The sequence below is a fragment of the Dermacentor andersoni genome, chromosome 3 (assembly GCF_023375885.2).
Source record: "Dermacentor andersoni chromosome 3, qqDerAnde1_hic_scaffold, whole genome shotgun sequence".
Taxonomy (NCBI): domain Eukaryota; kingdom Metazoa; phylum Arthropoda; class Arachnida; order Ixodida; family Ixodidae; genus Dermacentor; species Dermacentor andersoni.
The window spans coordinates 49,889,745-49,902,740 of NC_092816.1; the positions used below are offsets into that span (position 1 = coordinate 49,889,745).

At 47.7% G+C, this 12,996-nt stretch overlaps 1 protein-coding gene across 1 annotated transcript in view; it reads left to right on the forward strand.

Moving 5' to 3' along the window:
* The first annotated feature begins 2,892 nt into the window (after positions 1-2,892).
* Positions 2,893-12,996, forward strand: part of LOC126548455 (uncharacterized) — a 255,240-nt gene continuing 245,136 nt past the window's right edge. Inside the window, exon 1 of the mRNA XM_050196647.3 lies at positions 2,893-3,202. The gene's annotated coding sequence lies outside the window, so the exon portion shown is untranslated. The remainder of the gene's footprint in view (positions 3,203-12,996) is intronic.

The following is a 12,996-nucleotide window of genomic DNA, read 5'->3' on the forward strand; positions in this document are numbered from 1 at the left end:
TTCGAGACTAACAGTGAGCCGGAACATATATGATAACAAATACGAAAAAAGATGAGGATAGGAGAAACGAGAAAATTTGGTATGTATTCCTGCTTGCCTCGCTGAGGAAATAGGAAATGGCTTCGCAAATGTCGCTGTGCTGAAATAGAGAACGACATGCAAGTAAGATGTGTTTTATAGACTCGCTCATTACTAAAGTGACGTGAAGCGAACGGAGCCAGACCAGAGTCTGCTCTGCGTGTCTGCCCCATTGACCACGATCTTTCCCGAGCGCAAGAAGTCACTCGCAAGTGGTGCAAGGGCCGGGGTTGCCCTTGCACGACTTGCTCCTGGGGTCAATCATACAAATAAAGCGTCCGGTGTTCGAAGTGCTCCGCTACTGCACCTGCAGGGGACGCCGGCCATATATTTGGTACACGCTTTCCCTGGGATAAAGACTGTACTCCGAAAAAGTGTACATAGGGGTGTGAACTTAAGAAGCGGCCAACCTGGAGGCTGTGAGCGATTAATTATGGACGTTTCATAACTCGCCGTTGCAGTTTAGATGTATGAAACGGGCGTGCATGCATGCTTACGTGTAATTTCACTTTCACGTTTCGTCGCGCGGCAACTCCGGCGAATGAAGAAAAGTTCTCAGGGGAGAAAGTGGGGAGGTGGGAGATGACTCGGCAACGAAATCTGGCACGCTGGATTTCGTACTTTTCAGTAGATGTACCAGCCTCTGGTCTACAAGAAAAAGGGAAGAAAAAGAGAGGAAAGGAAAATAAGAGAGAATGAAGCTATCTGCAGAAATTCAGAAGACAATGCTGGGCCTTACCGCCGGTTTTCTTGTGTTCCGATAATCACATATTCCTCCTCAGACTCGGCCACTCTAGAGCCATGCGGCCACATCAGCTGAATTCGAGGTAACTAAAAAATGGTGCCACGCTCACAAAACTGCAACATTTGACCATTTCCCAGTTGCCAACTGACTACAAACCCTATAATGTAGAAACCTTGCGGATCACGAAGGCAGGAAGACAAGAGAAAAAAGTAAGACGAGGTGTCTGTTGTCTTGTCTTCGAGGTTGGCGTCGCACTTTAAACGCGTGTTACATCCCCATTACGAACCGGAAAAATAAATGCGTACATAGCTCACTCCAGGGTGAGCCATTCGTGTGCCATTATCTTGCACACGTATCTGGCACGGTGCCTTGAATTATATAAAAAAATCTGGGGCACAAACACATACGTTTTCGTTCTTTAGTATTACAGTCGACTCCCGTTAATTAGACTCCCCCGTTTAATTCGAAGCCGAAGGCGTGCTGCTTCGGTTAATCCGACTTTTCGCTTGATCAGGGCGTTTTGGAAAGCCCCGTCGAAAAACCATACATTGCTGTGGAAGGAAAGTTCGTTTAGTACAAACTCAAAGGCATGCTGCTTCGTTTAATTCGACCCCCAGTGGTTCCCGCTCGTGTGCGCAGCGGTTACTAAAATCTTGAAAGCGCAATAATTTCATCAGACGGTGCTACTGGATCGCAATTAAGACGTGAAGCTGGTTTTATTGAATTTATATTACAGTGAAGCTGTTAGCCTCTAGGTGGTCGGCATTTTTCGCGTTTGTCCGTGAGCAGGAACTATCGTCGTAAGCAGTGGCTCGTACCCCCCCCCCCCCCTCCCCGCCTAAGCAAGCAAAAATGCAATGACTCATCACCCTCGTAATGCAGAGGCTACAAGCACTCAGCAAAGTGAAGCGAACCGTGCATACATTCATTCGAATCACGCATACAACGAGCAGAACAGCGTGCGTTTCAGTAAAGAACAAGCTCAAAACAAGCATCCGAATCATAAATTAAGCATTGCATACCCCCTTAGCAGTTGTAATGGTGGTTTTGCAATAGCTTCGCTGGATGTCCAATTTCACAGGGCTGAGATGGGGAGTCTTTTCTTTCTTTCTTTCTTTCTTTCTTTCTTTCTTTCTTTCTTTCTTTCTTTCTTTCTTTCTTTTCTTTTTTTTCTCCTATACCCAAATATATGAAACTTGCAGATCGTGAAGCAAAAGAAAGCGCAGGAAAAGTTATATATATTTTAGTGACCAATGCTCCTTCCGCTCATGAAGCCATTTTTTCCCGGTCACTTCATGTCGTTTCACGCTGAAGCAGCATTTAAGCACGTCGATTCTCTTTGCCTCATGTCGCTTGAACCGCTGTTTCAGAGGCAAGAACAAAAATGCCACTACATACTGCCTCAAACAATAAAAAGAGGGATTTGAACATCCATTTTGCCGCCGTTTGTGAATTCCACCTTTCGGATAATTCGACCAATTTCTGCGGTCCCTCAAGAGTCGAATAATCGGTAGTCGACTGTAATTATTACGAGTCCTGCGGATACCATCGCAACTAAGAAACAGCGCTACCAGAACGAATTCCTATGCGCCCCAGAGCCATTTCCTCCTCTTGCTGCTGCCGCTTATGGCGATGAGACTTTAAGGGGAATGATGTCCTGCGGTTTTAATCGAGGCGCTAATAAAAAAGGATATCCGCCTCACTGCGGTACCCCAGCACTCTTTCTTTTTGGTAGCATATATCTTACTTTCTTAAGGACATATTCGCCACTAAAAGGACGCACACGGAAGCTGTTTCGTCAGAGCTCAACCCTCCCCCCCCCCCCCCCCCCCCGCCCGCCATCCCACTCCTCAACCCTTCCACCCGTTTCCTCCCACTATCCACCCATTTTTAAAGAAAATTTAATGCTTCAGCAAAGCGGTAGTTGGCTCCGTCTGCTGTTCCTCAGCTTCGCCGCAACGGCGTCAGATGGCGCCGGCTGGCCACAGCGGCTCCCTGGCCCCGGGTTCAGGCGGAGAGTCGGGACGACTATGTTATTATTATTTTATTTTTCTGGGCCAGCCCAGCCAGTGTAGTGTGCGCGGGCGATCCCATATTGCCCTGCGAGCCGCTCGCCGTTTCCCCGCTTTTCCCTCCGGAGCGAAGACCTCGTTGAGAAGCCGGGTCGGTCGCTCGCTCGCTCGGGCTTTCGGTGAGCGCGCTCTCGCCGCTCGTGGTGTTGGTGGTAGTGGTAGCGGGAGAAACGCCTCGCACGCGCAGCCAAGCGACAGCCGTCAATGGCAGACGCCTTCCGAGCAGCCGCCGACACCACAACCGCCGGACCCAGCGGAGCACTCCTTGCCGGTCGCTGGTCTGTCACATCACCGTCCCGACATGAAGGTAAGCGGTGCATCTAGGTCATATTAAAAAACTCGAACTCTCTCAGATGTCGGGTGGGGGGGGGTCGAACAAATCCTGAGGCCCTTCGATGGTGGATCCGAAGTATATAGCCGTAGACGAAAAATAATAAAAAAAAGACGAATTATGGTGGCACCGGCGAAATGTTCTCCTGCTCCACGAAGCAGACGACAGACAGCGTGATCTCAATTCCAGTAGTAGACGATGACGAGAGAAATAAAGCCCGTGCTGACCTGCCGACGATTAAAAGAAAGAGTGAAAGAAAAAAAGAAACGTTTTGACCGTGCTCCACTTGAAGAAGGTGCTCGCTTGCGCTTTAGCTGACGCACGCTAGCCTGTATTGTAAAACAGTTCATGTAGTTATGGTGCCCCATCGCTTTTATCTCCGCCCTTGTTTTGTGGTGGTTCCTTTCGCTTAATTGTTCCACTCGCGGTTTTTTTCTTTTCTTCACTTTTTACCAGTTTTCGCCTCCGTCTGCGACGACCACTTTGTCTGCTGTCAATAGTCGTCGGGTAAACCCGGCTCCTTCCCCCGAGCCAACCTGTGGCCACAGGTTGTATAGGAAGGGGAGTTGCGGAGGGGGGGGGGGGGGGGGGGGTGCGCGAAGTGCGAAGCAGGAAGGTGGTTTCCCGCCTCTTTTCGTCGTTTCTTTCTTTCACTTTCTTTCGCGATTCTGTGGTCTGAACTCTTCGCGAATTGGAGGAACAAGACGAGTCATTTTTCTCCCGTCTTTCATTTTTGGCAGCGTAAACCAAACGAACGTTGCAAGACCGTTTAAATATAAGCCGTCTGTCGTTTAGTTCTGCAACGACGTGTTCTAATTTACTTGTCGTCTGTGCAGTCTTTATCGTCAACTACGTCCTAACGCTGTTGATCTCTAGATCCAGTGTCATTCGTGAATCTCAGGGCAATTAACTTCATTGAGGAAGCGACGAGAAGCGACGCCTGCTTTTTTTCTATTTTTTTTTATTGCGCAAGAAAAGGTTCGCGCTTGTCACCAAACTAACACTGCAAGGCCGCTCAGCTATAAGCCGTGTGTCGTTCACTTCTGCAGCAACGCGTGGTACTTTATAATTATCGTCTGCTCGGCCTCCCTTTTGCACGTCTCTCAAACGCATTCGCTTCTTTGACAGCCGCTGGCTCTCTCGATCGCGGCTTGCAGTTCTCATGACGACCGCACCGCTGACGAACGACAACAGAAAACGTCGCATGGCCTTTCACACGTTTTTTTATATATACATTTAATTTGCCACACACGCGCTGGGGTGTTTACATAAAAAAAGCAAAAAAAGAAAAGAGAGAGCCGTTCGGCGGCGTGCTCGAAACATTTGCATCTATCTAGCGATTTTATTTATAGCGGAGCGGCGCTCGAAGTGCAACTCGTGTGACTGTGCGCAGACGCCGCAGGCAGGCGGCAATCGCTGGCTGCAGTGAGTGGAGATGCCGCCGCGGGCTACGCGGTGCAGGCAGGCCTGTTGCACGTGTGCGTCAGGTCAGGCAGCGTCTCGCCAGACGTTGAGCGTTGCGCCATAGTTTTCTTCCGAGCAAGACAGAAAGGGGGGCGGGGGTGCCTTTCTGCAAGTGCAGCGCGTTTAAATAGAAGAAGAAGAATGCTCTGGAACGGGTCGGCTAGAAACACACTGAGCGAACGATGAACTTGCCTAGCAGGTCAAGTTCATCCCGCTGAAAGAGTGCGAGTCATCCAAACAACAACGCGCAGGGAACTAGTTCAACTGGTGCTTTCTATTCTGTGGTGATTGATGGGGGAAAAGAATGAGTTTGAAGGTCCTAAAGTACTTGACGTTGACGAGCTGTGAAAAATTCACATTCGCAGTTGGCTGATATTTCGTTATTCTAAGTAACAAAAATAGTGACAGGTGATGATTGGAGTAATTTTAGCTGGTGGATTATTGTGCGAACTTGAAAGCTCAACATGATATCACCAGGAAGCTGGTGGAATAACGGCAATGTTAATAACATAACGCCCTTCGGCTTCTTCATTTCATTATGTGTACTCCGTTCCTATACAGCTAAGTTAAGCGGGCGGCCAGCTTTACAGGAAACAGAAGCTAGCATTCAATTCTAAGTGAAATTGCAGCGTGCAACATATGTAAAAAAAAAAGATATTACTATCCCACCTTAGCAGAACTAAATTTTGTAGAATCGCTTCGGGAAGCTAGAGTGCAGGCGAGGACAGATTTAAATGAGAGTGATTAAGCCGTAGATCGATTTAATGTGATGGATGTCGTGTATGAGGAAACTAATGAGAATGGTGCTGCTGTTTGGTTGATGATATTATATTACACCTTATTAGTTCGGACGGGATGATCTTGAACTTAACTGGTTACACCATGATTAACGACATCGCTATAAGTATGCTTCGATCCTAAATGGGGTATGTTTAAATTCTTGGTATAATCGTTACAGCCAAGCAAAATATATATTAGTGAGTAAGAACATACAGCCTATATGGCCTTTTATAGCATTAGGCGCGTACTATCATAAACATAGGAAAGTTGTCATAGACCTGAGCAAAGTATTTAAGTGCTAACGTTGCGCCTTTTAAGGCGCGTCTTAATTTCATTACGAGGGCTCCGTTCCTATACAGCTAAGTTAAGCGGGCAGCCAGCTTTACATGAAACACAAGCTAGCATTGATTACTACGTTCGCATCTCTACGTAACCACGATGACCCGGGTGACTTAAATAGGCTTTTCTTGTATCAAACAACTAAAATAATCTCTCGCAATATTTTAAATTCAGGACCCATCGCGTGTGCGAAAAGAAACTGCCGTTGGATGATGAAAATAAAGTAAATGGTATTGAAAGCGACCAAAACATGAGAAAGCTGACGCGGTACGTTGCCAGCATAAAACAGTCGCCCAGACGTTCTAGCTTATATTATTTTCCTGGACAAATGACATTTGATTCCTTAGGCTTAGAGCACTAGCTCCTGTTTCCAAAGCACTTTACTGAGTGCATCCTGCCTTGGGTATAAGTCCAAGAGGACGAACAAACATGGAAACGTTTCCTTTTTATGAAAGCCAAGTCTTTGAAAGTCGATATTATTCGCCAGATTTAACAACCGTCTTGTCTTTCGAAGTTCTCGACTCAATCGCCTTTCTAGGTTTTTTTTCGGTGTATAGAACGAATAAGCGATGAGTGTGCTAAAAATGTGACGCATGCGCCTTGTACAACAACCTTCGAGGCCGGTTTAGTGACGTGACTTCGCAGGAAAGAAAGAATCTCACAGTTTCGCCATAAGGGTGAAGCGATGAAGGCGATAGCAACACGTTGGAATATTACACGAAGCGTAAGACTCGTAGCTGTAGTGGCAGTATGAATTGAAGTAGAAGTAAGCTGATTAAGCAAAAACGAGCTTTCGTGCTAGGGGTCCTCTGTTTGGATCCTGCCATCGTAAAATTTCATTTGCGTTTACTAATTAAAACCAGTGTGTTTTTTAGTGGTTTTACCGCCACTTTGCCGTACCGGGTATGTTTGAAACCCCTTTCCTGCTCCAATACCGAAGGTAATGTACAGCGACGCCAATAAAATTACACCATTTTCAGGTTTGAGCTATGTTATTGTTTCACACTTTTAATATATAAGTCCGAGAAAATTTAAGATAAGTGACATGCGCTGTCGGTGTTTTGTTTCATGACCCTTGTTTGTAGGCTGTCGTCCTCAAAATCCTGAGGAATAACATTTTTCAAGAAAGTAAGACCTGGCATGAGCAACATTAGTGATAGAACGGTGCGGCAATATACTGTAACCGGCATACACCGCATGTCACATAGAATAGTTTGATCCTTTCTCTCCACAGCCCTTACTGGGCTGGTACTATTGTACAACGCATTTCTGTGTTAATTAAATAAAATAAATAAATAAAGAAAAATAGATGACACGGCATATGGCATACTTATTTATACCTAAATATATACAGAACCTCATGGTGACGACGACGGCAAAAGTTCGCTTGGAATGTCCACATAATTGCTGTCGCAATGAAACTGACAAATACTATGCTGCACAGCGCTTTTGACCCCTAAGCTGCATGATATTTTGTTCAAAGGAGCCCTAAAGTGAACCCGACATCTTAATTAAGCGACTCCCGTGCTTTTTTGGGGGGCCCTAATAGGATCTCCTTCGAAAATGCTGCGTCTACGGACCGATATAGCAACCTACTTACCTACCTGCCAACCTACCTATCGGCTATGACGTTGTTCCTGTAGAACAAGGTCTTCCGGTACGTCCATGTCCACTCAAACTTAACAGAAGGGGGTCATCTGCATTCACAGGGAAGTTCTTGCGTGCCATAACTATTCGTAAAAAAGAAAGGTGCCAACCATCGTCACGTTGGACACGCTGTTAGCGAAAGCCTCCGACCAATGAGAAGTAGTTCTCGCGAGGGAAAAACTTTGTGAATTTGGCCCAGGAAGGCAACACCGCTTTGCGATTGCGGCCTGGATGGAGAACGCGCACATTTTCGCGCCGCTTTACAGCGATGTAGAGGTTGAAGCAACTTTAGCGAGAACTTTCGGCAATGCGCAACGCAGCCAGAATTGCGTTTCTAATTCGCGAGGATGCGTAATTGGGTTCTCCGCGCTCTTCGCGTTAAGGGTACCGCGCGCGCGCGGGCGTGTGCCTGTGTGCAATTTGCACAACTCAGGAAGCGAGTATATCCTTTCGCCTAAATTCCGGCCTTCGGCGCAAGTTTCTTCCTCTCGGCCTCTGCAGGCGCGATTGCAGAGCGAAGTTTAGCGCTATAGATTTGCATTTTCGCGAAGCGACATTTAACGAAGGATTTTGAACTTTGCGTGCACGTGCGCTTTCAAACTAAGAAAGAACCCCGCGTGCGAGCATTCGCGACGCATTTCGCACCCTATTAATGCGGTTCGCAAGAACTGCAGCGCCAGCCAATCGAGCCAGCGCGACGCGTGATGTTATTGAGGGTGGCCGGCCAATGGAAAGCGGTTTTTCAGAAAAAAGAAAAGAAGAAAGAAAAAGCTGCGCGAATGCCTTCTCCCGGGACCAGGGCGCTTCTTATAGGCGATGTAATACGGCGCGTACGGCGAATAGTTGCGCAGAAAACTTTCTTTAAGGGAATAAGTAGTCACGGCAGTCGGAATGAGAGAAATAAAGGCAAACTAAAAATGAGAAGCGGCAAGTGGGGCTATTAAAGGTGGACGAACAAATAGCACTTCCGGAAAGCGAAACAAGTGAGTCTTACTATCGAAGGAAGTTGGATAGGGCAGAGAGTTCAAGAAGCGGATTGGAAGTTGGGAAACTACGCCCGCAAAGCATGACACGCAGGAGTTCCTCAATTATAGCATCTTACAGTGGCAGGATTAATGAGAAGAAGGCGCACCGAGGGGCCCGATTTTCTTTAACCACGACCGTAAAGATGCCAACAGATAACGAGGCCAAGGAGAGCATGGGGCAACCTATTTGTAGTTCTTTAATTGAACTGTAGAAGTGATAAGTACAGGGAGATGAAAGTGGACGAAATAAAAAAGAACAAGTAGCCGCCGGCGGGAACCGAACCCACAACCTTCGCGTTATACGCGTGCGAAGTCCTGCCAATTGTGCTACGGCGACGGCCATTACAACGTACACAACTTTGGGTGCTCATGTGTGCATACCCGAGGTAGTGTTAGCCAGCACCAGTCAGTCCATCTCGGCGGATGTGGACCATGCCTTTTTCGAACGATGGTGCCACGTGGTAGGCGAACTTTTATGAGCAGTCAGCTGACTCAATACACACTCGTATGCTATACCCGAAAGCAACGAGAAGACGGCAAACCAAGGGGCCAGATTTTTTGCTAATCACAACCGTAACGATTAGAACACTCTGTGTGTAGAGCGCTCTGAAAATGCGTTACGCGTCCCTCTGGACGATAACGCGCCTTCTCGTTACATAACGCTCACCTGCAGTCGCTACACCGTGCCACGTGACTGCCTGTGGCTTCGGAACACTCCGAGTTGCTCGCACTCTGAGATGAGAGGAGGGCGCGCTCCACATCCACCGAAGAGCAGTCACGTAACGCTAGTTATTTGCGCCGTTTGGGTTGCTCGGGGCAAGCACAGCATTCACTGCGTATAGCTAACGTGTTTATTTTGGCCGGTTGGTGCAACCATCCAGGTGCACTGCGCATGCATGCAGACGAATACACAGTAAGGCGCGAGACAGGACGGAGCGCCGGCTGACAACTAACGACTGGTCAACGACCGACTAACAATTCATCAGTTGCTAATTAGCGCGCCGCCTTGCATCTTCGTCTGCTCGCGCTGTACGTATATTCGGAACTCACTGTATGAATGAAGTTTGCACAAAAGGCACTGTCAGTTTTGCTCTTCTGACCTATCCTGCATACGTACTTCTTTCTGTGTCTGCCCGTGATATAGTGTCCAGAGACAAATGCTGTGTAGGGTACTAGACAAGTTGGACAATCGACCACTATCAGAACTCAAATGTTTAGGTCTACTCCCACAGAACATCAGCGCTGAAGGCCTTACTCGCGTTATTAAGGTTCCTGCGGTCTGCGGGGCTTCACGATAGACTTTAAGAAAGCCGCCCCCTACCGCTCTGTAGTGTACGCGGTTTGTTCGTGTTCGTCTCTATTTCTCTCTATCTCGCCCTTTCGCTCTCCTTCTCTTTTTATCCCCCTTCACCCTTCCTCCCGTGCAGGGTAGCCTACCGGAACTGCCTTTGGTTAACCTCACTGCCTTTCTATTCATCCTTTTCACTTTCTTTTTCACCTGTTTCTTGGTCAATCGCTATCAGTGGACGAGTGAATGGTATACGCGACACTGAAAAAGAGTAATGTCCGCCGGTAATGAAGTTGGCGCGGGCTCTTTTACGGCGATGTCACGGTCGAGCTCTTGCGGAATCTCTCCACCGGTGTTGCACTACTTTTCCGGCGTTCTTGCCGCTTTCAAAAGGGAGCCGGTGTTCGAACGAGACGCGTCCTTCCTCGATTTAGTTCCGTTTTATTTATTGGGCGATGCGTATACGTATATAGGGGAGCGCGCTAAGGCACAGCATAAGTCAAGCGTTGCACTGTGTAACAAGAAATGTTAGCAAAGGAGGAGTTTCAGTATATGCCTAATGTGAACACTGATTACACAAAGAAAACGAACAATAATAAGATAAGTTATATTACGCAAGATACAAAACCAGTTGCGCGATACAGTCGAGATTTACTTACAGAATGCGTTGAATAAAATGAGAGAACACAACTTCCGCACGTGAACGATGAATTAAATTCAAAATTACCTTTGGACATCTGAGGAGCCGTGCTATATGCGGCTGCAAAAATAACGCCAATATATCTGAAAAGAGGGACCGAAATTTGTTCTTTGAGACGGCTGCGCGCACATATTCTTGCGATATCAGTTATGTGAGGGCCATATCAATTATTCAGTTGTACAAATGCCGTATCAATGATGCAGCTTTGCAATGCTATATCGAGATCTACTCCGAATTTCGCTTTTCAAGAGGAGCGAGTAATCGAAGGCATACGAATAGGCTTCACAAACTAATTTAATAATAACGATGCAAATACTGGTAAATAAACTGCCAATTGAAAGACTTCGGATTGCATTTTGCTTTCGGTGCAAAAGACGTGTAAACGCGAGATAAAAAGCACACGGCATCTGTAGGTATTCCCCCGCCTTCTTCTCTTTTGCGTAGTTACGTTCCTTTGGCTTCGCATACAAAATGAATGTTAAACGACTCTTCTAGCAGCCCACGTTAGTACACCCTTCCGTAGATGTGGGATTTTCATTTGTTTCTTTTTTACGGGAGCGTTTGCGCTCTTGCATGCTACGGAACAAGGTCACCCGGAAATATTTCCAACGCCGCTCGCAATGCCATATAAGCGTTGCAAACAGAAGGCGCAGCCGAATCGTTCCTTGCGGGGATGCCGTATCTCTCAATACTAAACGAATAACACGAAACGAAAGATACGCTTTCTACGGCGCATGCGATGATATGCGAGACACATTGTTCGGGTGCCCGATGCAGCCAAAGCGTGCCCGTTATAGTAAGGCTTCGTTCACAGTACTAGTTCGTAGACAAACAAACCCATTCAGAGATACCGATGAAGGGCCCTCGTGAGGATTCTTTCGGCGCAGTGAAAAGGGTTCCTGCTCTCCCGATAAGAGAGATCTACCATTCCCAGCCTTCTTTCGTTTCACGTTTTTGCAGAGTATACAGTACGTTCACTATATTGCGCGCTTCCGAGAAGGCCGGGAGGCTTCCGGAAACAAACGCCATCGTGCACGTGCGATCGATTGAGCGTTACAGTTGTACGTTGTACAGCGCCGAATGCCTCTGTACAACGAAATGACCTTTATAACGAAGAATTTCGTATGTCCGGCCGATGCGCATAGTAAACGCCTCTACATCGAAGATTACTGAAACAAGTTCGCCTGCACAACGCAGGAATATAGGCATCCCCGATGGCCGATTTCGTTGCTCTACAACGAACACAAGTAGCGGTACCGATGTATTTCTCTCCGTAGCCGCCGCAGAGAGAGGGGTGCTAGGACCTTGAAATCAATAGTTGGACGACATCTCGTCTGGTCGGGACAAGATGTCGGTTAAAGGAGATTGGCCATGACGCTAGAGTGCGTGTGCCCCTTTTCTCGGCTTCGCAGAAACTACAGCAGCTATGTATAAGCGAGTCGACGCACCAGGCGCAAATGTTTTCTCCTGCTCCATCGAGCACACGTCGGGTTCCGTCCCGTGCGTAGAAGGGGTCATTTACTCGATCCCACTGAAGTGCGGTAAGACTTATGTTGGCCAAACTGGCAGATGCCTCAACGACCGCTTGCGCGAGCGCCGAAACAACGTGTACGATACGGTGCAAGGGCATATTGGAATTCACTGCCGGGATTTCAAGTGCACCCCTCTCCTTCATCAGCGCGCGGTGTTGGCAAGGCAGAGGTGGCAGTTAACCCTAGATATAATAGAAGCGGAGCACATTCACAATCTAGGTGACCGCTGCGTAAGCACCCCTTCCATTACTCTGCCCCGACCCGAGCGAGATTAACTGGCCGAGCTCAGGGCAATCGTGGGCACGTGAAGTGATTTGACTAATCAGTGATGTGCTGGCTCTGCGTATCCTCATTTTCTGTGTGTTTTCCTGCCTGCCGCGCATATTTATTAAGCTCGTCCGCAAATGAAGATCAGTTGAAAGTTGGCGCTTTTTACTCGTCTCTGTCCTTTCTTTCCTACTTTCGTGCGCTACGCAGACGCCGCCGTTAGATTATCTGTTAGGCGTGTATTACACATAAGAGACTGCTAACGCAATGTCGAGGGTGGCAGAAAGTTAAATGCAGTGTTGAGATGGGACATCTGTACTCGTTGCGGAGTGTTCTGCTGACGCGCGAGGTAACTTGAGATATGCGGGAGAAGAAGCCATTGTCCCGCAATGGAGCTCCATAGGCTGATCATGGCCTCAGAGATCGCGTGGGCGCAGGTTTCCCGCGTGCGATGCCTCTGCAGAACACGTAGACGTCCAAAAACTGGAGCTCTATGACGTGCTCCCGACTCCCAAAATCGCTTCCGCCACATTCAAGCTGCAAAAGCATAGCCTTCGAGATCTGCATATAATCTTCAGAGGACGCCTCCCGATGAGGCGTGGCTTTGGACACCAGCTGTTCCACCAAGTGAAGGAAACGCTGCAACAAAACGTGAGTGACGTCGCTGAAGGAATTGTCCCGTGACATTAACACATGAACGCGAGAGGATGCTTGCACCAAGTTCATGC